General features: G+C 42.9%; 1 protein-coding gene across 1 annotated transcript in view; it reads right to left on the bottom strand.

Annotated features, from left to right (window-relative positions):
* RPL34 (ribosomal protein L34) overlaps positions 1-24903 on the bottom strand; it is a 179450-nt gene that overhangs the window by 4462 nt on the left and 150085 nt on the right. The gene's annotated exons all lie outside the window — the stretch shown is intronic.

Here is a 24903-nt window from a genome sequence, read left to right on the forward strand (position 1 = left end):
TTTGCAGTGTTCAAGTTGTTCGAGAATACCTTGCCTTGGGCACCGAAGCGCTAACCTCCCTTCCTCCCCAGATGCCCTCGCTACCGCCCGACAGCCGCCTTCCCGGGTGCTGCACCCGTCTGACAGGCTGTTCCCGAAACTGGGCTCTGCGGAGAGCCGCACACTACCGACATTTGCCTAACACCTCCTTGCTGTGCCGGCAGCTGCGCTGGAAGTCTCGGGCAGAAAATCCTCTTGCCTGTTTACCAAGGCACGTACTTGCTGTCTCACGTGCTCCGGGGCAGGCGCTCAAGCAGGTATACGAAGGTATAAAACTTTCTCTGCTGCTTAGGTCAAAGGTCCACCTGACCCAAAATCCCATCTCCACGCCATAGGTACCTAGGAAAAGCACAGGGGAAACAGAACACGGCTAGTTGAGCTTTCCCTTAATACACCCTCCCCACGTTCAGCAGTCGGCATCTTACAAGCTGCCTGAGCTGGGTTTTGTTTTCTGACTTTTGTATTTAATAGCCTCTGGTAGATCCCTGAGAAAAGAAAAGAAAGGAAACAGCAAGAGCTTAGGGAGCGTAAGATGGCTTGTCAGCATCCAGCAACAGCATTCCAGTGGTGGTAGATCTGCTAAATCTGCAGTTATTAAAAAATAAACACACAAAAGCTACCCCTATCAGCCCCTTGCAATTGCACTAAGCACCGCTTTCATAGGAAGGAAGGGAGGAATGCTCACTGGAAGGAGCCCCACCGGATCACACTTCTCCTCCTAGACATTTGTTTCAGCTCCCTTCCCACCCATGCAGATCCCTGACAAGCTGAGAAGGACGTTGACAAGCAGAGCTGGCCTCTGCGCTCTGAAATCGGCAGCTGGCTGGCGATAGGAAGGCCCCCGCTATCCATTTGTGGCCTCCCTAACGGATCCCGCTCCCACCCTGCCACGTGGCACTGACACATCAAAGGCCAAGAGATTTTAAAGCGCACGTTTCCATCCCTTCTGCTCCCCGGCCTCTGCTGCCGGTGGTGGTCCTGCTCTGCCCCACAAAGTCCATCCCCTCCTTCTCGCAGCGCGTGTGAACGCGTTGCGGCTGCCGCCGCAATTGGTGCTGACTTGTACGGGCAAAATCTTGGCGTAGCGTCAGTGGGAAATCGCCACGTGCAAGGAGCATGGCATTGGGCCCACCGTCTTTAAGCCCTGAAATGCTCTTTTGCGCTGCTGGCCTGAGCAATGCTCTATAATGATAACCAAGGACCCGTACATTAAACATGTAGGATGCCGCTGCCGTCGTTAGCGGCTTCGGCTTTGCTTTTGGAGTGTAGCAGGTGCTCGGAAAGCTTTGATGTGTACTCCTGGCCTTATTTATGGGTTTGTAACTTGCAGTTCATTGTACTGCATCCTCCCTGTTTTCGATCTATAATTATTATTTTGGTTAATTATTGACTCTTTTTAAGTGCAAATTATGGACACCAGATTTTTTCTAATTCGTAAAAGAAGAGAAAATATGTATGAACTAGATTTTAGGGTATATTTAAAATACGAGCATATTTCAGACGACAAGTAAATTTCAGAGCAATTAGAGTATTTAATAGGAACTTTCTAGGCCCAGGACCCTGAGGGGAATAAGAAAGCCAATTAAATTAGATTAAATAATCATGCCTAAATATAAAAGTGTAACAGAATCCAGTTGTTAAAGAACAACACTTTTAAATTATGATGGAATAGTTTAGTTTAGATATTGTCAGTGCAACAGGTAACTATTTTATTATTGAACAACAGTATCGATATTTTTTTGAATTTACCTGATTTGGGCTCTAAACTCAACTGGTGTAAATTTTAGGAGCTGTTGGTTAAATTCCAGTGGTTCGCTTCTGCTGATGCACTGGCCTAGTTTTTCAAACATTTGCCGTTTATTTTGTAAGAGGACCAGGGCTATCAGGCAAACGGCTCACCAGAGCATCTAGGCATGTTAGCTTTATGACAACTGGTTTAATGCTATCTCATGTGGGGATAAGATTTGAAGCAGGAGCTCACTAAGCCCATTTTGTACAGATTAGTGCTAGTCAAGTGATTCTCTCATGTTCTCTGCTACTCCTACCTCTTCACAGGACCAAACCATCTCTTTGGGGAGCAGTTATTTTCTGTGTCTGAGATGTCTCATTAACTCTTTCTGCACTTCTTCTTTCCTTGAGTACAACAAAGGGGATGGATTAGCAAACGCACAAGCCATCGACTTGGAAACGTAACAGTGGCATCCTATAAAACCAATTTTTCCCCTTCTAGGGTGTCAGTGGAAGTATAGGGCCTAAGGGTGTGGGCTTTTTTCCTTAAGAAAACTGGAGGTTGGCTTCCAGGCTGTATTTGCTTATTGGCAGTGCAAAACTGGAAACCTCTTTTCCACCAGAGATGATTAGGAAGATAATCAAGTCTGAGGGCAGATTAGTAATGTGGTGCATTTTGCACCAGCCAGCAAGTTGTCACCATATTCTGTTTACTGCACCAGAAGAACAATTTGTTCACAGTTCTTGGTACAAGACCAGTTCTTGGTACATTGACCATCCTTGCTTTCTTTTCCACATGGTCCTGTCCTTACCTCTCTTTTTTCTGAAAGTCCCTACCTATGTGCACAACCATTCACTTGGTCTCATGGGAAGTTCCACCAGAGTAAGAGTGAGAGTGCCCAAATGAGTAAGGCTCGATAAGTGCAGCTGAACCCCCAGAAAGCATCCCCCTTTACTTTCCTCACCCCCCTGTCCCACTTCCAGGGATCTCCCAGGCCCCACGAGGACACTGCTGCTCCATTTACTTCTGTTCACAGATCCTTCTAGGGCTCTCCTGCACCACAAGCTTCAATGAAAAAATGAGAGATTGTTTTCACTCGTATTCACTTGCTGTCTCACCAACCTTGACTGGCAAATTCTAAGAGGCATGGGAAGGAAAGTGAGCTTGTAAGCAAGCACATACTGGGTACTGCAGAGAGGAAAAAAAAGCAATAGCTGAGGGATACACTGCTTCCGTTAAGCCGCAGCCACAATACCATTTCTATGAACAGCGGATGGATATGTGCTTTAGAAATGTCTCATTGAAATTGGAATCCAACCTCAGGTGCCACTCGGATACAACCAGTAGGATTAGGTCTGTAAATGAGGGAAGGAAGCGAGAAACCTTGGAAAAGTACTGGCAACTGCCAGAAAGGGCAGAAAGAAGAAGAGGACCTATGGTCCATTGTCCTTCCAGAGATATTTTTTTCTTAAAAATCCCATTCCTTTTCCTTGTTAACTATGTGGTATTTGTCACAATCTGATTATATTCATTTATATCAACATAACCTTCCATAACACGGAACTGTGCAAATTACGTTATGAGAAACTGTAGTTCATTTCCATTTCAGTGGAGCTTGTTAAACAAGCAAAATTATTTTGTAGCAAAGGGAAAAACAATTTAGTGGAATGCACTCATAGCATAGGAAGTACATAACATCGTATTTGGGTTGAAACTTTTTCTGTCAGAAATGTCATAACCCCGTAAGAAAGAGAATTAAAATCCCGTTATTTTAATTTACATCTAGCCACGAGATAAGTAAAGTTATCATTGAAATTCTAATTAAATAGGATGATTGACTAAGGTAGGACATCAAAGAAGAGAAGTGAATATGATAAGTCAAAGTCTTATTAATTAGTCCGCGTGGAAGAAATTCCAGGGACGTCAAGCTGAGGCTGCTGCAAGGAGAAAAAAAGCAGACAAGAAAATGTGTGTTTCTTTGAAGTTAGGAACTGAGATAGTGATGGAGGTAATTGTGTCTGACTGGATCCAGTAATGAAGAGCCATAAATCAGACCTAGGAATCGGAGGAAAGATTCTAGTAACGAATGTGGCTGCCCCCCTGCTGCGAAGAAACAGAATGCAGAGCTGACTAATTGACCCAGTCTATCTCCCAGTAGCTCTCTGTTATTATTTATTAATTTTTAATTTCTGAATTATTTACGTTCTGGGAAATTATTTTTGACAGCCTGTTAGGCGTGCCAAAGTTAATGGAGGATGAAAGGACCGGTACTAGAATTAGCAGGGATGTAGTCACAGGCTACTGAATTTAATGATTTTGGAAGGGAAAATTGATTTCACACAGCGTGTCACTTTATACTACTTTAGGGATACACCAGCTATTTGATTAATTGAGGAATAACCAACTCAAAGTATATTTGAAGTGTAAATGAATCACAGTGCTCAGCTGTTTATTTTTCCCCTTTTCTGATGAGAACACTGAGTTTGCTTAAAGTTGCTGATTAAAACCAATACAGGTAGGCCCCATACTCACACCTGCTTACTTTCTCCTGCTTTAGAAGAAAAAAAAAAAAAAATTCACCATCTGGAGGAGACATGCAATCCTCCAACTCACTTGGGATGGAGTTCGTCCTTCCTACACAACACCTAATTAAATAGGCTTTGTGGGCAGTCCCCCTCCCGCTGTGGAAAGTGTTTAAGACGGAGCAGGGTACCGAGCCCATGGGCAGCACACGCAGCTGAGATGTGAATTCTGCGTGGTGATGGCTCACGGCCACTTTGCATCCAGTCCCCGAGATGAAATAGGGGTCCCAGGCCTACGACATCTCGTCCTCCTCGTATCGGTCCTCCCAGTGCAGCGGTGTTGTGTTCGTCCACCCATCTACGGTGTGGAGCAATGGAAAAATAAAGGGGCTCTCCACAGCTCTTCCAGGCTGTAAAAACTGTATTTCATCCCCGGTGTCAAATGCAAGCTAAATCCTGTCCACTGCTGACATCTAAGCCTTCTGGCCACCCAGGCATCAGGGCCACGGAGGCAATCTTTTCCCAGCAATGTGTATAACGCTGTAGGCAGCTCATATCTCCAGAAAGACTCGTGCTGGAAAAGTCTCCAGAGCTGCTCAGGATCATCACCTTGCTGCTCCTTCCCCCGACAGCAGCTGCCTGAGGCGAGGGGTATGGCCGCATTTCTCCTGCTGTATGGGAAGGATGTGCCTCCCGGCGTCCTGCGCCCGGGATCAAAGGGGCAAAGCACCCTCGCTGACATGGCTTCCCATGGCAGATTTGGGTAAATCACTTAATTAAGGGCAGTGTAATCATCTGTGTGGTTACTGTGATTTTGGGTGTCCATAATGTAATGTCTTCAGGTGGCTCCCAAACACCTTGACAATCTAGTTACCTAAGTGCTAGTTCTAGCTGGTGTAAGTCTAACTTTCCCAGTTTTGAAATAGGAGTAATTAAGGTTACTATTTGATAAAATCTCAGGGATTCTGCGAAAAGAGTTAGCGTGCAAGTCTTTCTTTGCAGAATTTGGGGGAGACCGGTGAACACCAAATACTAGGAGTAGCTGCTCCTTTCTACAGAGATGCTTACCACAAGAAATGACTGAAAAATGTCTGCCATAGATTGACATGGATCCTGCAAACAGGTGAGAAAGCCGTAGGCTAGACTCCATTTTTAGTCCAATAAACAATAAAACTCCTTTGAATTGACTGGGACCAAACTGTTGAGCGAGAGGTTAAGTGTTGATGGGATCTGGTGTTTTGGACATCTTGCTGTTGCTTTGTTCTTTAACATAGGAAGGGCTACCTACCATGGCAAATGTTGACCATATCTGGAGAGGTAAAGAATAGGGAAAGGTCAATCACGCATCAGTGTACCTTTTTAAAAAAAAATATTTGTGTTCATGATTTGAAGATAGATGAAGAGGTACAGGAAGGTTTTGCTGCTTAGGTTCTCTAAGGGGTTTATAATTCATTTAAACATCTCCCTAGGTTATTTTTCTGAGCACTTCAGGACCACTGGGAACATTTCTTTGTGATGTTTTACTGACAGGAACATGGAAGACTAGCCTGGGTTTTTCTGTTACCTTCTGGATTATACCAGTGGCAATTAGCTATGCAAGGAGGATCAGCTACAACAGGGTGTTAAAGGAGATGTGTGACCTGTGGCCTCTGCTCTGGGGATTGCTACTTTATCACTTTTTTCAGCACATGCAGACTGGACTGGCTCCTAGAACAAAAGGCTGAAGCAAAAACTATTTTTTTCTGGGTCTCCCAAATCTGTGAGAGAACTTTGGTTTTATTTTGTGATTGTTATTAAAACTTTCTAAGAAAGAAATACTGTGCGTGATGTTGATAAAACGACACAAAATACGATTTTCAAGATTGCACTTTTTTGTAAAAAAATTGTATCACTGAAACTACACTCACTGCCATGCAATCCTGAAGAGTTCAGTTCACCGGCAGCAGAATCGAGCGCCCCAAATTTCATAGAAAATGTTTTATATATTTAGATGACAGCTTAAGAAGCAGCGAGCCATATCTTTAGATGCTACAGAACAATTAGGCAATTTATGCTACTTGAAGATCTGCCTTACAGTTTTAAAATGGTCAATGGAAAACCAAATACCTTCTATAGTACATGTAAAATTAACCCTAAAATATTTACATTCAACAAATGCAGCTAAGTATTTGGATGAAGATGATTTAGCGTGCTCTGCTGTTCTATACTGGAATGAATCCATCACAGAGCTGGCTTCTCCCTATTTCACTATTAAAACAAAAGGGGTATGCCTGCGGTGCAGCACCCTGGGAATTCAGCTCAGAAGTCCAATTAACAACAACTAATTCCCCATACTGCCTATTTACCCCTAAGAGTTGGCTAGATATAATAAGTCATGCATTTTGCATTTAAGCTTTTAATGCCCAGAGGATAACAAAAATCTATCCTGATCACTTTTTATTTTCATCATATGAAGACAGAAGAAAGCATCCCCCCTTCCCCCTTCAGTTAAGTGTATCCATATCTCGGCGCTAAGTCCATGAAAGGAGCTGTCTCCTGCCTTCTGCCCCTGCCTCCCTACCCTACTTCTCCATAAATGCCTTCCTTCTTCAAGAAGACAGGAAGGTAACAATTCCTTTGGCTGTGTTTTCTGTATAGATAAGTACAGCTTAGAACAACGTGGAATTATTCACCTTCGAATGATGATCTGCTGCTCATTCACTGGACCAAGTTTATTGCCCTTTGGACTGTCACACTGTATTGTATGCAGCGTATACTCCCCTCACACTGGTTTTCACTGCAGGAGCTATCAGGGTAGTGCCCTGCTGTGAACATATTTTAAATGCTCTAACTGTAATATACTGTAAATGGTAATGACCATGCTATAACATGCTAAAGATTAGGCAAATACTTTCAATAATTAGAATGATCTTCTGCAGCTCAATTTTGCTTATAATGCAAGTCAGATTTGAACTAAATTCTCCAAAGGTAGAAGTCCAGCACATTACTACACGCGTTAAATGCAAAAGGGAGAGAACCAGAATGAGAGAAAGAGCATATATGCACATGAGGCTTTGGATATTCCTTGCTAGGTAGAACTTAAACTGTACATTAAAAATTAGGGATACATTAAGATATCTAGTTATCCGTCCAGATACACTTTTACTGATGTTTAACAGAAAAAATTAAGACCTAGAGGTACGCATATACCTCTGTGTTTATGAAGTTTTGCAACAAAGAAATAATGCCATATAAGACAAGATTGCTGTGGTTGAAGGGAATTTGGAAGAAAAAGGAGTGGTTTGAGAAGAAAACAATGGAGCTTATTAAAACATAAAGCGTATCACACTGCTTGATAGCAACACAAAATGTGATGCCGTGCTGAAAGGTATGCCTGGATCAATATTAGGTAGCTGTGCCTACAGAGCAGCAGGTTATTGTACAGAAAGCTGCCTACAAAATATTTCTGCAACACTGTACTTTGCTGTGTGTGGCAAAAAAACCAGAAGTTGTTATTTTTTCATGAAGCTGTGATGAACTTGGCTTATGCTTGGGATCAGACTGGCTGGTCCTTACAGGGGTTTCTGAGTTGCATTATTTGCAGATTCAAGGCCAAATTTTCAGAGGGGCTCCCAGCCAGCTTTCCAAGCGCTCAGCTGCCAAGCTGCAAGCCAGGCTCCTCACAGGCCCAGGAATCGGAACGACTGAACAGGAACAGAGCTCTTACGAACATCCCAGACTAATTGGCTGATTCCTCTCTTAGCAGGTATGCCTGTGACAGAAATTGAGACAGCTGAATGCAGTATTTCTGACATACTCAGATGTGAATTTTAGTACCTGTCTGTACAGAGCTGGCGGGTGCAAGAAGGGGCCTCCTCTGAACTTCTGAGGAAAAGTGTTGGCTGCATCTTGTTCTCGAGCAGATTTTTAGATCGCTCTGCACCCTCCTCCCTGTGAGCAGCAAAAAGAGCAAAAGTGTGACAGGCTGATCCTGAAACAGGGTTCTGAGGAGAGCAACACGAATCCTGAAACAGGGCTCTGTGGAGAGCATCGCAGTACCCACAGGTGGGTAACACCCTGTGGTCAAACTTCCCACTCGCTGGGAAGCAGAGGAGGACGGCGGCACTAATGATTCTCTCCCTTCTAAAGCCGCTAGATTTTAAGTGCTTTGAGGTGATTGAAGACAAGCATTAAATTTTGATTAAAGGGACACTGCCAACTTATATTAAGCTTAGAATTTAGGGGTTTGTAACAGGCAGGCGTAGGTGGACGGGAGCTTGCATTCTGGGTGTAAATATTTCTTTGCAACAGGGTGAAGACAAGTATCTTACCTTTGAGCTGAGAACAGAAGGCATCAAAAATTAACTTGATTAGAAACAAAAGTAACATGGCCCACTAGTTTTGCTGCTGAGGGAGAAAGAAATGCAGATGGGAGATACCATGTAGATTCCCAAATGTATTAGAGCTCACCAGTTAAGTTTGGTGTGTGGGAAGCTTGTTTGTTTGTTTGTTTGTTGTTTAATGTGGTTTTAACGGTGATAAAAAGCCATGCTAAAGTCCTGTTTTAGAGAACCGACTAGGGACTGGAGTGAAAGGAAAGGTTACCGCAGGTAAGCTGGCACAAGGACTAAGCTGCATCTAGTGAATGCCTTTGTGTCTGCTTTTACTTTATAGTGGAAACATATAAAAGGTGAAGCTATCTTGTGTTCAGTGTATGGTCCACTGCAGCTGATGAGGGAGTAGCTAGTTACTTTCAACGATCAGAGAGATTTCCTGCAACTCATTTTGCCTATGATGGGAGCCAGATCTGAACCAAATTTTCCAAGGGGAGAGCCTAAAAGACAGTGCCTCATTGTAGCTTTAATGTGCCCTAATGCTATAGAAAGAGTATTGCCCAGAAATGCTCATTCTTAGAGAAATGGTGGGAATGTGAATCCAGATCTTCATCTGATAAAAACCAGCTCCCTGAACAGAGCTATGTTGATTTATAATAGCCAAAGGTCTGACCCCACATCCCAACAAGAATTAGCTGCAGCCACAGAAATCTTCTGCAGTAAAGAGGTAGCTCAGTTTGGTCTTGGCTCGACCAAAAGCTTGGTTTCTGCTGCAGATTCCTCTGCTGTCTTTGTAATATTCACTTGAACAAGCCTTTCAAGGGAACCGGCCAAAGAAATCAAAGTGAAAGGCAACAATGGCCGTGATTTTCTTTTTGTTCTTCATAGAGCATGGAAGAGCGAAGCAGACCTCAGATAACCAGCCCTGTGGCTTCAGATACATTTTGAGTGCAATGATAGTGCCTCTTCCCAGGGTCCATGCAGCAGGTGAGAGGTGCTTCCCAAAGCTGTAGTGTTAAATATATAAGATACGTGACAGGAAGGATGAAATAAGGCCATGCTACTGCACTGGAGATGGTAGAGTGTGGAAGAGTGCTGGAACACAAATTGAAAGCTACTTGTTAAACAAGGTTAATTTGTTCTCCTTCCACAGTGTAAAATGGCTTCAAACACTTCTAAACTAGGTCATTTGACTGCTCAAGAAATACATGGTGCTAGGCAGCTGTCTTTAGCAACAAGTTTATTGGAGAGTTTGATTGCATCCCAAAAGCATGCTAGATATTTCTGACCATATCAAAGAAAACTCAACTATATTATCAAGGCACACTAATGAGGTGGTTTGTTTAATTGAAATACTTTAAGTTTCCATGTAGTACAGCATGAAAAAATCATTATTTTCATTAGATGAGCTACTCGTTAGCTGAAAATCTAAGTTACAAAATATCACAGTGTGAGATAATAAATACATTGTAAAATGCATTAAATCCAGGTTATTAAAAGGAATTTCTATTTAAAATATATAGCCATGTAATTTGAGCGTACTTCCTAGTATTAGGAATCAGGTTTGGTTCTTTGAAAAATATAGCCCAATCCAAAGGACCTCATCGTGCTCTCATTGCAATCACTGTCAAAACTCTGACCTATTATAGCCTGCGTAAATGACTTGATTATTCTGAGTCACAATTCTGTAGTAAAGCGGTTTGTGTGTAGCGTCTAGAAGTTCTGAGACTCACCTAAAGAGCCCAATTTTGGCCTTGAATTCATCACTGCTCTGCTTGATGCAATCATTAACAGCAAGTCAGGAAGCACTTTATAGCTTGTGGTTTTAGCGGCAAATATTTACCTAAAAGCGTAAGACTTGGAGAATTTATGAGTTTTATGTAAGAGCACACATCTTCATGGGACATCTCCCATGTCTTTGGTGAGAAGTAGTTTAAGAACTGTACTGATCTCCTCAAGAGGTTGCAATTTGAGTCCATGATGAGTTTGGGTGAAAAGGGAAAAATGGCTGGAAGGGAACTTTGGAGCTCATCCTATCCAACCCTTCTGCTCAAAGCAGGGTCAGCTGGAGCAGTTTGCCCAGGACTGTGTTGAGTTGGGTTTTGAATATCTCCAGGGAGGGCAACTCCACAACATCTCTGAGCAATCTGTTCCAGTGCTTGACCACCTTCACAGTAAATAAGTTTTACCTTATATTTAAATTGAATTTCCTGTATTGCAGTATGTCTGGTTCTGTGTTCTTTACTCCCTCTTGCTCAGTGTTTATACAGATTGATAAGATTCCCTGTGACCCTTCTCTTCTTGAGGCTAAACAAGCTCAGGGTCCTAATCTGCATACTGAGAGCTCTTCCTGATCATTAGCATTTAAACATTGATCTGAGATGAGGAGGAAATTGTATTTTGGTTACGAATTCACAGATGGGCTTGGTCCATGTGAAAAAAAAGAGTAATGCAAGACTCTGGTGCAACTGTTGCTTTGTGTATTTTTACAACGGGGCCAAGTTTTATCCTTCTTCCCTGCACCCCACTCTCCCCCCATCTTTTCTATGTCTTAGACTAATGAGGGTATTTTGTCCTCAGTTCTCATATCAATGGTTCCTTCCTAACTTATTGCTATACATATGCTAAGGGATCTTCTGCCTCATCTCACTTGTGCTTTTTCTCTCTCTCCTCCCTTGCTGAGGGATCAGTCCACCAGCACTGTGAAGCTGTCCTTACAGCATTACTCTGTCACTAATCTAGCCAGCACAGGTCACCATGGTTGTGCAGAAAGAGCCCCAAGGTTTAGATTATTCCTGAGAAGTCCTGGGCACACCTTCAGTTTGCCTCCACATGTTGGCATCCAGTGATGTTGACACATCTTCACAGCTATTGCTCTCCCGGCCAGCTAGAGTCAAGTCAGCGATGGCTGAACGGTGCCACCAAGAGCACATGGACACGGGAGGAGATACAGCAGGACTGCTGAAAGATCCCCTTGGCCAGCAAGCCAGCCAGTGATTCAGGAGAGTGTACAGATTACAGATGGTGCAATAATCTCACAACTGGCCAAATTTGGAGTCTACGCAATACTTATATGGAGATGAGCATACATTAAAGGCTGCCACTGTGACAGCAGAGAGGGCCAATATCGAGGCTTGCCCAGGAATGGGCACGCTGCCCCCACATAACCACCTGCTGAGATCATTCGTGCCAGAAATGCAAGTAATCCTGGTAAGGCAGGTGCCCGGGGGGATCAAGTCCTTCATCAAAACCAAAAAAGAAATGCAAAAACCCAAGCCCAGGCCACCTTCATACACCTGGCAAGAGCCCCTCTGCAGTGAGCCTGCAGTCTGTAAACTCCAGAGGTTGGAGTGCAAGGGATGAGAGCTGCGCCCCATGATCCTGCCTCTTCCTTCGCTTATGAAAACAGATTTTTCTTTCTTCGCAAAGACAAAGTTGCAGATCTTTGAGTTATCTTTTGCTCCTCTCATTTTGTGTGGGTTTTGTTAAACATTTTTAGAAGCCTTTCCTTTTTTTTTTTCCTACTGGGGCCAACAGGGATGCATCTTGCAGATTAGTACTACTGTTAGCTCTCTTTAATAGGGCTTTTCTTATCCCATTTAAGTAGAATAAAGAAGCTTCATTTGTTAGCTTAAAAAAAATCAAGACTTTAATTCTTGATCATTGCTCCCAAGAGAACCCAGTTGGAGTTCTCTCATCATCACTGATCAAGTCTGAACTTTTTTTGTTTGCTATTCAATTTCATTTGCTTTCATCATTTCAGAGCACTAACAGGCTTTCAGCCCTGCTGAAACCAAGGATGGGGCTTTAACTATATTGCAGTGAAGTCTCTGTAGCAATGGAAAACTGCTACATAGCATTTAGCTATGTACTCTCCCTTCCATAAAACCCGCATTTACATTGAATTAAAATTAACCTGCTGACAATAATAATAATAATAATAATAATGATAATAAATACTCAAATATTCCATATAGCTCTTTCTCTTTTTATATTATTTATTTGTTGTAGAGAAACTATCAGTCAATTTCTCTGATTTCAGACCAGAGAGAAATTTTATCTCAGACAAGTGTAAAAATCTTTCTGATTACTAAACTGCTGTAGATTACTATCTGGATCCACTGCTAAAATGATATCCATGGAATGAAGCTTGCTTATGCTACGGATAAACTTGCTCTGATGTTTTGTAAATGGTATTTTTTTTCTTAAGATATCCCAAGGATGAGTTTGCAAGGAAGATCAGCATAGAGAGCAAGTCTGCAAAGTCATTTTCCAGTTAGCATACTATCCATCCAGGCCCTTTCTCTGGCTGCTTGTGCCTACCATCTCCTAAGTGAGGAGGTGCCAGAGAGGGCTTTTTATGAGTAAAATCTTTCCTAGATTTGCTCTGTGAGTGCTCCTTGAGGGTGAATGTTACCCAAGCTGTTAGCCCTTGCACAGGGAGAAAGCTGTTGTGATAAACTGATCGAGTATAAGCCACTGTTGGACCATTCCCAGTAAGAGCAATGCAAAGCCTATCTACCAGCTATCATTTTTGTTCTTCAGGGTCCTTGTAATTTTCTGTATAGGCAAATCCCCAGTTTCCAGGGGGGTCTGAGCAAGACAGTGAGGCCCTAAAGTAGGCTAGCTGCTCAGCCTCTGCTGCCTTTCAGCTTAGTTTCTGTGCTCAGGGTGCTCATCTGTGTTTCTAGGTTTCTCCTGGGTGTTTCCTAGCTCACATGCCTGAAGGAAGTCATCAGCATCAGTTTTGGGGGCACTAAAGATGTTTACTTGGCAAAAACAATACAAAATACGTGTTCCTTCAACCACAGCTGGCAGAGAGGAGAGTTTCTGCTGAAGACTTGAAGGCAGAAGTGCACCCAGCAGGTAGTCCTTTGCCAAAGAGAAAGCAGGCACACTGCTCCTTCTAGTGAGGAGCGGTATATGGCTCCATGGTACTTGGTCCAGCTGATACCACCCAAATGTCCCAGATTTTCAGCGCTCGAGGTCTGCAGCCAGCTTGTGGTTTCTCCTTGGAGGGCTGGACTGTGGGAAGAGAGCTCTGTGCACCTTGCCAGAGCATGGGAACAGCTGCAATTTGAAACATATAAATACTTTTTTACCCCAAGCAGTTTCCAATTAATGTGCAGATGGAAACCACATAGATGATCTGTGGGAGAGAATCCTTGCTTGACAAAGGATGGATTACTGCTTTTATAAAATGCCATAAGAACTCTAGTAGCAGAGTGCCTTGTTTTTTATGATCCCAGCTCCCCATTCAGGGAGCTCAGATTTGTACTGTAGGACTAATGTTGCTGGAATATTAACCTGTCATTTCATGGAACCGGGGTGCAGAAGATAGTCAGGAAAATCCAACTTCTGTAAAAATTACACCATTTTGTGTACAAGGGAGGGAAAAGTAAATTTTGGGGGGAGCCTGTCACAGTTTAGCTGTCAGGGGCAGGAGACAACTTAGAAACATCAGCGGGCACCTAGCGAAACAGTGGGGACTTGAGGAAAGCCCCCAGAAGTGCACCTTCTCTCACTCTTATTTAGAATCAACATCCAGAGTAGGTGGCATTTGCTTGCAAATTCATTTTCAAATCCTCACAGCTTTATCCAGAACACGTCATTTTTCAGCCTTAAACTCCACAATGGAGAGGATGGTACAGTGGGACACTTTCACTTCAAAAAATATTAGGTCATGCTATTTACCAGTGTGAATTCCCTGCCATCCCTTACGTAACTGAAAGTGCTACATGCCTCTGAATATTAAAATTTGTATTTTGAAAGGACAAGAGTTGACTGGAAAATCCTAGTTTTAGGCATCTCAGATTTAAACATTTTAGACTTTAATTTTTTCTCAAATTTCCCTGTCTGTAAAACAAAACCACATTCAATCTTTGCTTGTCCGTTGTGATTTTTAAGATAATTACCTGCACATAATTACTTTGCAAATAATTACTTTGTAAACAATTACTTGTAAAGCCTTTAGAGATCTTCAGATGATAAGTGGTAGAAAAATAGAGGACATGATAATATTTTCTATCTTTTTCTCTTAGCATCACTATAAGTCATTCTGTTCCTCTACATTTTTCCAGAAATACTGCCAAAGAAGGAATGATATTGCCAAGGAATCACATTGCCAGAGAGTGTTTTTTAAAGTCAAGAGGCAGATTTTCTTCTGAGTTCTTTTTTTATTAGATAAATGCATTGTCATTCTAGTTTCCAAGCATGACTAGTATGGCTAATTGCTCTTTCATCCACTGAAATTTGAGCTGATTAGGTCAGGGTGAAATTAAAGGGCCTTTGCCGTATTGTATGTGGAACCTACAGGGCAGCTTCCACCTGGCAACATCATGTCGCACATGGGTTATTTTGGGCTATCATAACAGGTCAGTTATTGATTGGGTTATTAATATAACAGGTTCTCCCTAAGCATATCCAAGGGATTGGATGGTTAATCCATGACTATTTTGCCTTCATGTATGAAACCTGCGAATAATGCATACAGTAAATATGTCAAAAAGCACACTGATAAGTTTTGCAGATGAAAATGTGTTCTGAACTGAACATATGGGCTAAAATCAAGTTATGATTTTTGTGGGGATGAAACTCTAAACTGAATTTTATTGTGTTGTAACTGCGGTTTAGATTTTCTTCTGCAGATGGATCCATCCTCAACAGAGGGCAGTAGAGGATGAAAATGTAACTCAATCTATTCACTTTGTTGTGTTCAGATCAATTCTCTAATATTCTTTTAACTGGCTTTAAAATGGACCCTTTTATCTTGAAAAAGAAGGATGTAAGAGTGTTGGCCATCTGGGAGACACGCTGCCAACACCCAGATGTTAGCATCCTTCTGTACCATTTACTCGATCAACGCAACGTCGAGTTGTGCTGGGTGGGTGGGAGAGTGAAAGCATGGGAAGAAGGGAAGTTAGGGTTTTCCTGGAAGACGAAAGTCACTAGTCCTGTGCCTTCACAAGGGAAAAATCCTGGCATTGCTTTGTGACTGGAGGCTATTAGCTCATAGCAGCCCTGGGAAACGGCACCAAATTCTCTCAGTAAAACCAAATGAAAAGGTAGAAACTTCCCTGTGCATGTATCAGTATAATTATTCTGCCAGAAACAGTAGCAGACTTCAACTACCTAGGGGTTTTGCTTACAGCTGGTAAACTCTGCTGGCTCCAGCCCTAGCTGTGAAAGCCAAGTACCCCAGCTGGGCGCTGGGAGGAGATGGCACTGCCCCTCGTAAGCAGGTGGGAGCTTTGGCAGTAGTAGCCTTTGGCCTTGGCAGGGTTACTGCTGCACTCGGGGCAGGGAGAGCAAGGTCTTGAGATGGGGCCGGGAGAGGAATCCAAAGCCTGACTGAGGGAAGAGCTGGGACATCAAGGAGCTGGGGCACAGCCAGGGTGGGAAAGGCCAAGGTGGAGCAAAAGCAGGGCAAAGCTTTGAGCGGCCGTCCGAATGTACTCAAGTCTAGACCTAAATACCATGCTGGAGGCCCTGCCTTTTGCTTGAATCTGCAAGCACCTCTGTGGGGTGGCCTTGGCACAAGTTAGGCTCTCTTGGATACAAGGCTAGGTCTGTATATATGCTTGGCTGCTTTATGATGCATATCACAAAAGCATAATTTGGTTCCAAGTGTTACAAATAGCATGGTCCTTTCCACAACATTCACTGGGCAAAGCAATGATGGGATGTAAACACACTTGTAACATATAACATCAGTCTACCTTTTTCTACCTGCCAAGCACGGATATGCTTGGCATCTCAGTGCCCTCTTCTCCATCTCCCAGCTTGCTCCCACAGCTTCATTCCCTGCCTTGCCAGGGCCCTTCCCATCACAGCTGTCTCAGATCTGCTGCTTCTCTTAGTTCTGCAACATGCAGTTCCAGTGCTGATGGCCACATTACCTTCTGTACTACCACCATGCCACGACTGATCTCTCATCCCTGATCATGCCATCTTCAGTTAGATCCCAACCACTCACAGTTAGCCATCATGAAAGACCCAGGTCTTTTTAATCAGCTATAGTAACTGAAGCTTGCCAGAGAACAGGTAAGTTCTTACATATTGTAGCTTTTTGCCTCTTCTTGTTCCCACACAGAACAGCAGACAGCGCCTGAGGTAGCCCACAGTGCCACGTCAGTACAGGCTGTGTATTCAAGTTTATCTTCCTCGGTACTGACTGAGAAATGCAGCAAGTCTACTCCAGTTGACAACAAAAAGCAAGAGTCTGCTCAAAGAGAAGGACAGGGAGGAAGAGTCTGTTGTGAATTTGGACAGGGAAGTTCAAAGAATTTGAGATTTCAAGGGGAAGGTCTTTTTGGTCCAGAACATGTAATACAGAAGTCACAAATGTTGGATCTGAACTCAGTTTAGAGGCAGATTATGAAAGACCCTTGGAAGACAGCTAAGAAGGAGAGGGAAAGAGTTGCTTCAAAAGGATGAGGGACAGGATGTCCATATAGGAGTTTCCAGCGGGATCCAACAGCAACATAAGGTGGGGTAGAGTGAGAGTGAGTCCTAATCCCCCAAATCGCTCACAGCAGTCACCACAGCTGGGCATCTTTCCATAAAAAGCAAACAAGCAAATAAACAGAAAAGCAGAGCCACCGCTCAGGGAAGATTTTTTTGGATGGGTATCTGCCTGCATCAGCCAGAATTATTCTGGTCCTTATTTTCCATAATATCCTATGTACCAAGCTGACATGGGCTGCACTTAAAAAAAAAAAAAAGAAAATTACAATCTTTCCCTAAATAGCTCACTCTTCTGTAAATGCCAATATCAAGATGGCCAGAAGGTTCACCAGGGAGAGAAGCAAGTCATTGCTGTCTTCCCACTCCCCAGTGGCTGAGCTCCTCTGCCTTATAGCTAACCTGCTGCAGCAGCTCTGTTCAAAGCTGAAATACTCCCACTGGTGATGCTAGTACACTTGGGTCCCAGCAATGGGAGCTGCCTTCTGCAGATGTATCAGCACAGCCAGCTCAATAGTACATTTTCCCGGGAGGTGATAAGACTAGTTGGGACAGTAAATAATTAGCTTTTCTGCCTTCGGCTATAGAAATGATTATGAATTTTTAAGCAATGAGAGTGATTGAAGCCATTTCTGTTTGCTTTCTTTTAGTTGTGTTGCAAAGTTTAGCTTCAAGAAGGAAAATACCCTCAGAGGAGGTTGACAGACAGGTGGGAAAATACAAAGATGCCAAGAGATCAGAGGTAAGTCAGTGAGTATTAAAAGCTGGGGGAGAAGGTCTTGATAAAAGGGGGTGGCTTTCATAACAAAGGAATTACCTTTCTTGTTCAGTCCTTCCTTTGATAACAGGCTATTCCCCGAGAAAGTTGGCTCCTGGGAAGTTAGTTTCAAGCAGGAGTTGAACATGAAAGTTCATTTTTTGGCAGAAGTTACTTTCTCTTTAATTTATTTATTTTTGTAAATTTATCCTAATCCTTTTTTTTTAATTAACAGGATGCTGAAAGATACTGTGGAGAGGAGTTGTCCCTATTAAGACACAGACAGGATTTAATCTCAGAAGTATACTACCTCCCCCACAGCCTGCTCAAGGCTGCCTGGTTATGCCTCCTCTGCTGACGGCAGTTCTGCCTCGAGGACTCTCGTCCTCTCTGGCAGACTGACAGTATGGGGTCCCCTGATGCCACATGTTGCGACTTTGGCTCTTGATCAACCTACTTGGCACAGCAATGAACCTGGAGGTACTTCAGATTTTGCACACAATGCCTCATACTTATTAACTTTATGTCTTGCCTTGTAAACTGAAATCAATATTGATAATAATAAATACATTAGCAATTAATTATAAATGAATTATCATTCCCTGAAAAATGCTTCTAAGGTAAAAACATGGAAGGGCATTTTCTGAAGGTTCCCTGTTTGCCTCCTCTATTGCCTAAACGTATTAGCCTTGCAATTTTCTAGTGGTTTTAAAATCCTTACTAAAACATTCAGTTTTCTCAGCTGCTCCTCCACTTTGTCCTTGACCCACCACCTGGCTGGGCCAGAAGGCACCTTTCCCCAGCTCGAATGTAATCTCACTGTTATATAGGCACAGCAAATACCACACTCCTTCTGCTGTTGCAAACAGGACTGCAAATGAACCACGCAACAGCGGTTGGCACACACGGGAGCCGGTACCGTTGCATCAGATGAACGTGCATTAAGAACTTCCTCAAGGTGGCAGTGAGGGCCCAGAACAATTGGCCTAAGGTGCGATGGTTCCTAAAATATGCAACTGTGTTATCCCACCATGGCACCATGAGCCGTTTTCCCTGCTGGAAAGACTGGAATTGGTTGTGATTGCAGATTGGGGATTTCTTTCAAACCAGTGGGAGAAGCTGAACGAGGCTCCTCCAAGTCCTGCAAGAGGGAGACCAAAACATATGTCCAAGAGAAGGGTTTTCTGCCTCATGGAGGAAAGTTAAGAGGCTGAACAAAGAGGAAGGAACAAGAGCTTCTGCTAAACAGAGTAGCTGTATGACTTTAAAATGCTGTTCCCCAAATTCTCACATCAGTGTACAGCTGTCACAAAGAAGACATAATTTCTTACTGTTGAAATAGCATCAGGGGGACTGGAGCGACCAGTTAGAAAATGCAACTACATGTTTACCCAGCCAAAACCATTTCTCTTCAAAGCCCTCCTTCATAAATTTATAAAGATGTAAGGCTTGGAAAGAATCTCCTGCAGGCACCTTGTCCCACACCTTCCCGTGAGCCAGGATCAGGTTTAGCCACCTCCTCCCTGTAAGGTGTTGGTCTAACCTGTTCTCAAATCTGCCAGTGAAAGGGCTCAACATCCAGAGAAAACCTAATTCCCCAAATGTAGATTAAAATTTCTTTGCTGCAGAGTACGTTGATTTATTTTTGTCCTTCTCACAGTGCCCATGGAGAACAAATGACGGCTGTCCTCTTTAAAGCAATTGTTTACGTATTGGAAAACTCATACATTTTCCCCCATAGTCTTTTTCCTCTAGACTAAACAAACTCAGTTTCTTCAACATTTCCTCATCACTCATGTTTTATAAACCTTTTATCATTCCTGTTGCTTTCTTCTGGACAGTCTCCAATTCATCTACATCCTCAGTTCTTCTGGGCCCTGCTAGGCCACGGCCAACAATCTGTCCCTAAGAAAAATGCCACACTTCTGACTGAGACGTTAGAGATCTGTTTCCAGATTCAGCATTTTCTATGGTAGGCATAAGCATTTTAGCTTCTCCTAGTACTAATAAATATATATAAAATAAAACAAAACAAAACAAAGTCTCCCATTCTTGAAGGTGATATGTCAATTCTGCACTTCAGTGGCTCTTGCCTTTATCAAACATTCACATGTGTTCCCTCACACTTTGTCCGCCTAGCAGCATGGCTACTGAGGCAGTCAGGGGCCTTGCAGTTAGCAGCCCTTGTAGAAGAGCCTCTTACAAGGCAGTGTAATTAAAGTCAGCATTCAAAGCATTTCAAATAATCAAAAGACTAACCAGCCCCCGAATAGAGGCAGAATCAAAGAGCCTGGTGTGGAAAGAAACCCAATGACCCTAAAGGCATGAGCAACCAACCCAAAGAGATTAAATGCCAACTGAGGAAAACTGGGGAGGAACTAATGGCATCAACAGTGGAATAACAAACAAATTCAGGAGACTTCAAAAAGTGAATAACTGGGCTACCACATTACATATGTTTTGTAAGTATCTGGGGTAAGGAGAAATCTGTGTGGTTAGAGTGCCCAGGCTTGGTTTAATTCCCCACCATGGAAGTCATTGGGTGTTTCTCCTTGGTATCAGTCATGGCTACCAGCAAGCACCTGTGTAGTTTTGAATGATCCCACACTCACAGTAAAATCAGAAACACTCTCTTGTCTTCTCACTAAGCTTGAAAAAGGGTTTGTGCACTCAAAAGCTCCTCTGTTTCATTCATCTGTATCAGCTACAAACCTCGTCCCATCAATATCCTCAAGCTGTGATAACTGCTATCATAAAGCATGCAACTTTTGCTTGTAGGTTGTTTACTCAAGAGGCGCACTCAACTCAAGAGCAATCTCATTTCCAAAGATTTCTTCTCCTTCTGTGGGCTGACTGAGGTTACGCAAAATACTCAGCAAAATATAGTCAGCAGCTCATCTCTGATTAGAGCTCTTTATCGAGGAAACCTCCTTGACTTCAACTTCCAAATTCATGGATCCCTCCTGTCTGTTCACTAAGCTAAGCAGCAGCTTTAACGCCCATACATTGGCTCCTTCTGTGTTTCTAATAACTTTAGGAGAGAAGCAGAAACTCCACTTTGTCTGCATCATGGAGTTCTTTTAAATGGTAGAACTGGGACCAACTCATCCTAAGGGTGAGACCAGCAAAAAAGAATTTGGTGCAATTAATTTAGCAAGCTTTCAGCCTGAAGTTTGTTTAACCAATGTGGATGAGAGCAAAATTCCCCCACAGCCCCTTTTAAACACCTCAACTAAGAAAATAAGCTTGAGTGTGGTAAAGAGCATGTTGATACCCCAAGGGACCAGAGAAAGTGCAACAACAGAGCGCCTTATACAGAAGGGGGAGTGTTAAGCATATTTAAACCAAACATTTCTTTCCCTTTCCTTTGGGATAAAACTATTTCCCATAGAAACTAAGGCTGTGCCCCTACATGTGTAGCCCGGGGAGAGATGCTTTGATGTGAAAGAGAATCCTGGTAAAGTACCGGATGCAGAAGCCAATGTGGAAATAGGAGGGACTTCCAGAAGCAGGAAAAAGCATTGTCCCAGAGGGGCTTCCATCACCCCCCCCCAGGTCGTCACTCAGACTGTCTGGCTAGTTTCCTCCTGCCAGTCACTTTGCTGTAAGGAAAGTCTTGTCTTAGACCTGGGGCAAAAGTTTATAACTTTTCCTTTACTTTAGGCAGCTGACAAAATGAAAATGTGTGATTTTATGGCATAATCTAGATAAAAAATATAAAGTGAAAATTTCACGAATTATAAACCAAACTCTGCTTTCAAGTGTACCACAGAAAACTTGGAGAAACTCTAAGTATTTCAGAAAAGCAGGAGTGCTGTAAATTGGATTTAATCTAGGGAAAAGGGGAGAGTGATTTATCTCTGTAAGTTTTTAGGAGGAATACAAAGAAATGAATGTATTGGCATGAAATTCTTATGAGTGTGTGCACTCATACGCTGTTGGAGCTACACAGTAGGATGAAGGGAACCTGCGCACAAAGTGCAGATGATTTGCTTTTGTTTATTGGTAGGGTAGTCTCAAAGGCACATGGGGTGGGGGATTGGTGTGTAAACACATGCATGGTATTGCAGGACTGACAGCCTATGGGGAGCCAGTTCTGGAAGAAAGTCTCTGGTGCTTTTTCCATCTTGCTCTTTAAAAGAGCCCAACATTACTCTCTCCTTTCTTCACCTCTCACTGAGATTAGTGCTGGTCATGGCCCTAAACCGCAACAGTGAGCTTACACAGAGAGCACTGCTAGTGCCATCGCGTGACATACAAAGAGCAGAAGTCCTCCTGCATGCTCATGAGCCGATTCTGGTCACTTGCAGAGTCTGTTCAGCAGCAGCAAAAGAGAATATGAACCATGAGAACTTGTTATTGTACAATAAGTCCCTCCCCACCATCCAAATTTTCACCATTATCAAGATTCCTGTGGGTGCTGGTTCTGAAACAGCTGATAGGCAACTGAAATATCATTTGATCAGAAGACCTTATCTAGGCAAATGGCCCTATGATGGCAATGGGTGAATTTTGTTTCTGTAAGTGTTTCAGCGCGAGGCTCACAGATAATAAACTACATCATCGTTTCTTTGTATGCTCTGGCTTGTGATGACACATCAAGTGGGGCATTCTGCAACAAAGAGTTTGTCAGCACTCCCACTAGAAAGCTGTGAGGTTTAACACTGCATCCCAGAGTAAAATCTGGCACCTCGTTTTGCACCCAGAACAATGTGTTTGTTTAATTATTCAACTGAATTTGTTGAAATATTTCTTTGGTGACTGGAGAGGACTTCTATTGGTGATCTCCGAGGTTAATGATTCAGGTGTATTTATTACTAAGTTAGCACGTAGTGCCTACCTCACACAGATGAGGTACACTCCCTATCTTCAACATCTTCTCACACTGACTGTCTACTAAATAGATTACTGCTCTACCTGATGTTCTTAAAGCTATAGTGAATATACAGAATATTGGCATATGGATGTCTAAGCACTGATATCTCTGCCTGAAGATATGGAGAGCTGGAGGAGGTCAGCACTTCTGAAAATCGAGCCACAGGATCAACGTCACAGCTAAATCTTCAACATCACAGCTAAATCTGGTCAACATTTCCCTGGATGTTCAGTTGGCAACTCAGAGTCTTTTGAAATAGGACCTAGAGCTGGAGGAAACTCAAAGCCCTCCTGTGCAAGGACTGGTTTCCTCTCTCTCTTTAATGGGAGTAAGAGTATTTTGCTCTTGCATAGGGAGCCCTGAGGTGTATTTAATTAATGCTTATTATGAACTCTGAGAGGAGCTTGAGACATAAACATTATTATAGCTTCAAAGCCTAGGGGATCGCTCAGGTTTTACTCAGCTCTCTTATGCTGGCAGAGTTCTTACTGACCTTCAGAAAATCCAAGCAGATGGAACAAAGTCTTCAGAATTTGGCCCATAATGTACCTGTCTCTCACTCCTGGGCTGGACTTTGCTCTAATCTGTCCTACATTCTTCAGGCCTCATCTGTTCGTTGACTCGAGCAGCCATTCAGACATGCTGCTCCACCAGTAATGGTTCTCATACAAACACTTGCTCACTATCAAACAGTCTGGCCCTATTAATAATAACTTTAAAGGGAACAGAGAAAGAGGAGACAAGAAGTAGATTCAGTTTAATAAGAATTTTCTTTCACCCAAGTTTTATGTTCTTTTCTTTTATCTTTTTATCAAGGCAACTGTATTCTGAAAAGCCTCAGGGTACAATAAACAACAGAAGGTGATGCAATGGCTGCTTGTTATTGCTTGATGGGTGAATCATCCTACTAGCTGTTATCTGCGTTATTGGAACAGATCACTCGAGGGCTGCATTGAACATGGGCCACAAAATGTAACACTGTACTAATGTCATGATGTGACACCTCCATCTCTTTATTTCTAGATGAGTTTCCCTTCAACTGCGCATAGATAAAATCATGAGAAAGGGTGCCCGTGGGATATATTAAAAATTATACCTGGACCTTATTTTTATCAAAGCTCAGTTGGTACCAACTGGCCAAATCCTGCAGCCCATGCTCACGCCAGTGAGCAGCTGTTCATGCAAAAAATTCCACTGACTCAGCGGGGCATCTCAAGCAAGCAAGTGCTCCCTTTTCAGAATTAGTACTAAGACTTTTCCTATCCCACCCTGCTGTTTTACACAAAATGCCACATCCTACGTAGTTTTTATGGTATACCAGGGTACTCTTTTTGCTGATTTTTATGAGTATTGTATTTCTGGGACCAAACTGAGAATGCAATTAAAAAATGCCAATGCAAACATACTCTACCAAAAGCAAAATTATCTTTTTTATCTTTCTCACACATGACGCCTAGTTCACATGAGGACCTCAATAATTAAGATCCTAAAACCTGACCTGCCTGGCAGAGGAGGCTGTTCTGTGGGTTTGTATCTGAGGTCCTCTAACCAAATGACACTTTTCACATATGAAGCTAACTCTTGGTGTTAACTCTACAATTTAGTAGCTGTGATATGCTTTTTCTTTGGGTATTTAATTATACTGACCTATTGTCTTACATCTGGACTCCATGAAAACACTTCAGTTCTTCAGGAAGCAGGCACAGAGGCAGCAAAGAAAATTTGTGACTTTAGGAAGTGCCTCTGCCGAGCTGTCTCTAGTCAGCCTCTGCAAACCAGATCTTCTTTACTCCACAGTATTTTGTTGCATTTTCTCCCTTTGTTTCTTGCAAGTCTATGTGCTCCGTTTCCAAAACCAAAAGTTTCAGGGTCTGAGCTAACAACTGTAGCACTGGCAGCTGTCCCCTGGGAGTGGGATGTGGCATTGCATGGCTGTAATCAGACCACATAGTGCCTAGAGCAGAAAGAGAGGCTTACACTTTATGCTGAGCTATCTGTGCAGAAGGAGAAATCAGGACAGCGTGGGCTGTAATAAAGTTATACTATTGCTTATAAGCAAAACTCACTGTGCTGTCCAGTATTCACATAAGGACATTTTTCCCCTTTGCACCGGGGAAAAGATACATAACAGCAAAGGGGCCTAAAAGCCTTTAGGCATGTCACCAATGAAGGAATTCAAGATGACAAACATACAGTTGCCTGGC

The sequence above is a fragment of the Haliaeetus albicilla genome, chromosome 1 (genome assembly GCF_947461875.1).
Source record: "Haliaeetus albicilla chromosome 1, bHalAlb1.1, whole genome shotgun sequence".
In the NCBI taxonomy this organism is placed as follows: Eukaryota; Metazoa; Chordata; class Aves; order Accipitriformes; family Accipitridae; genus Haliaeetus; species Haliaeetus albicilla.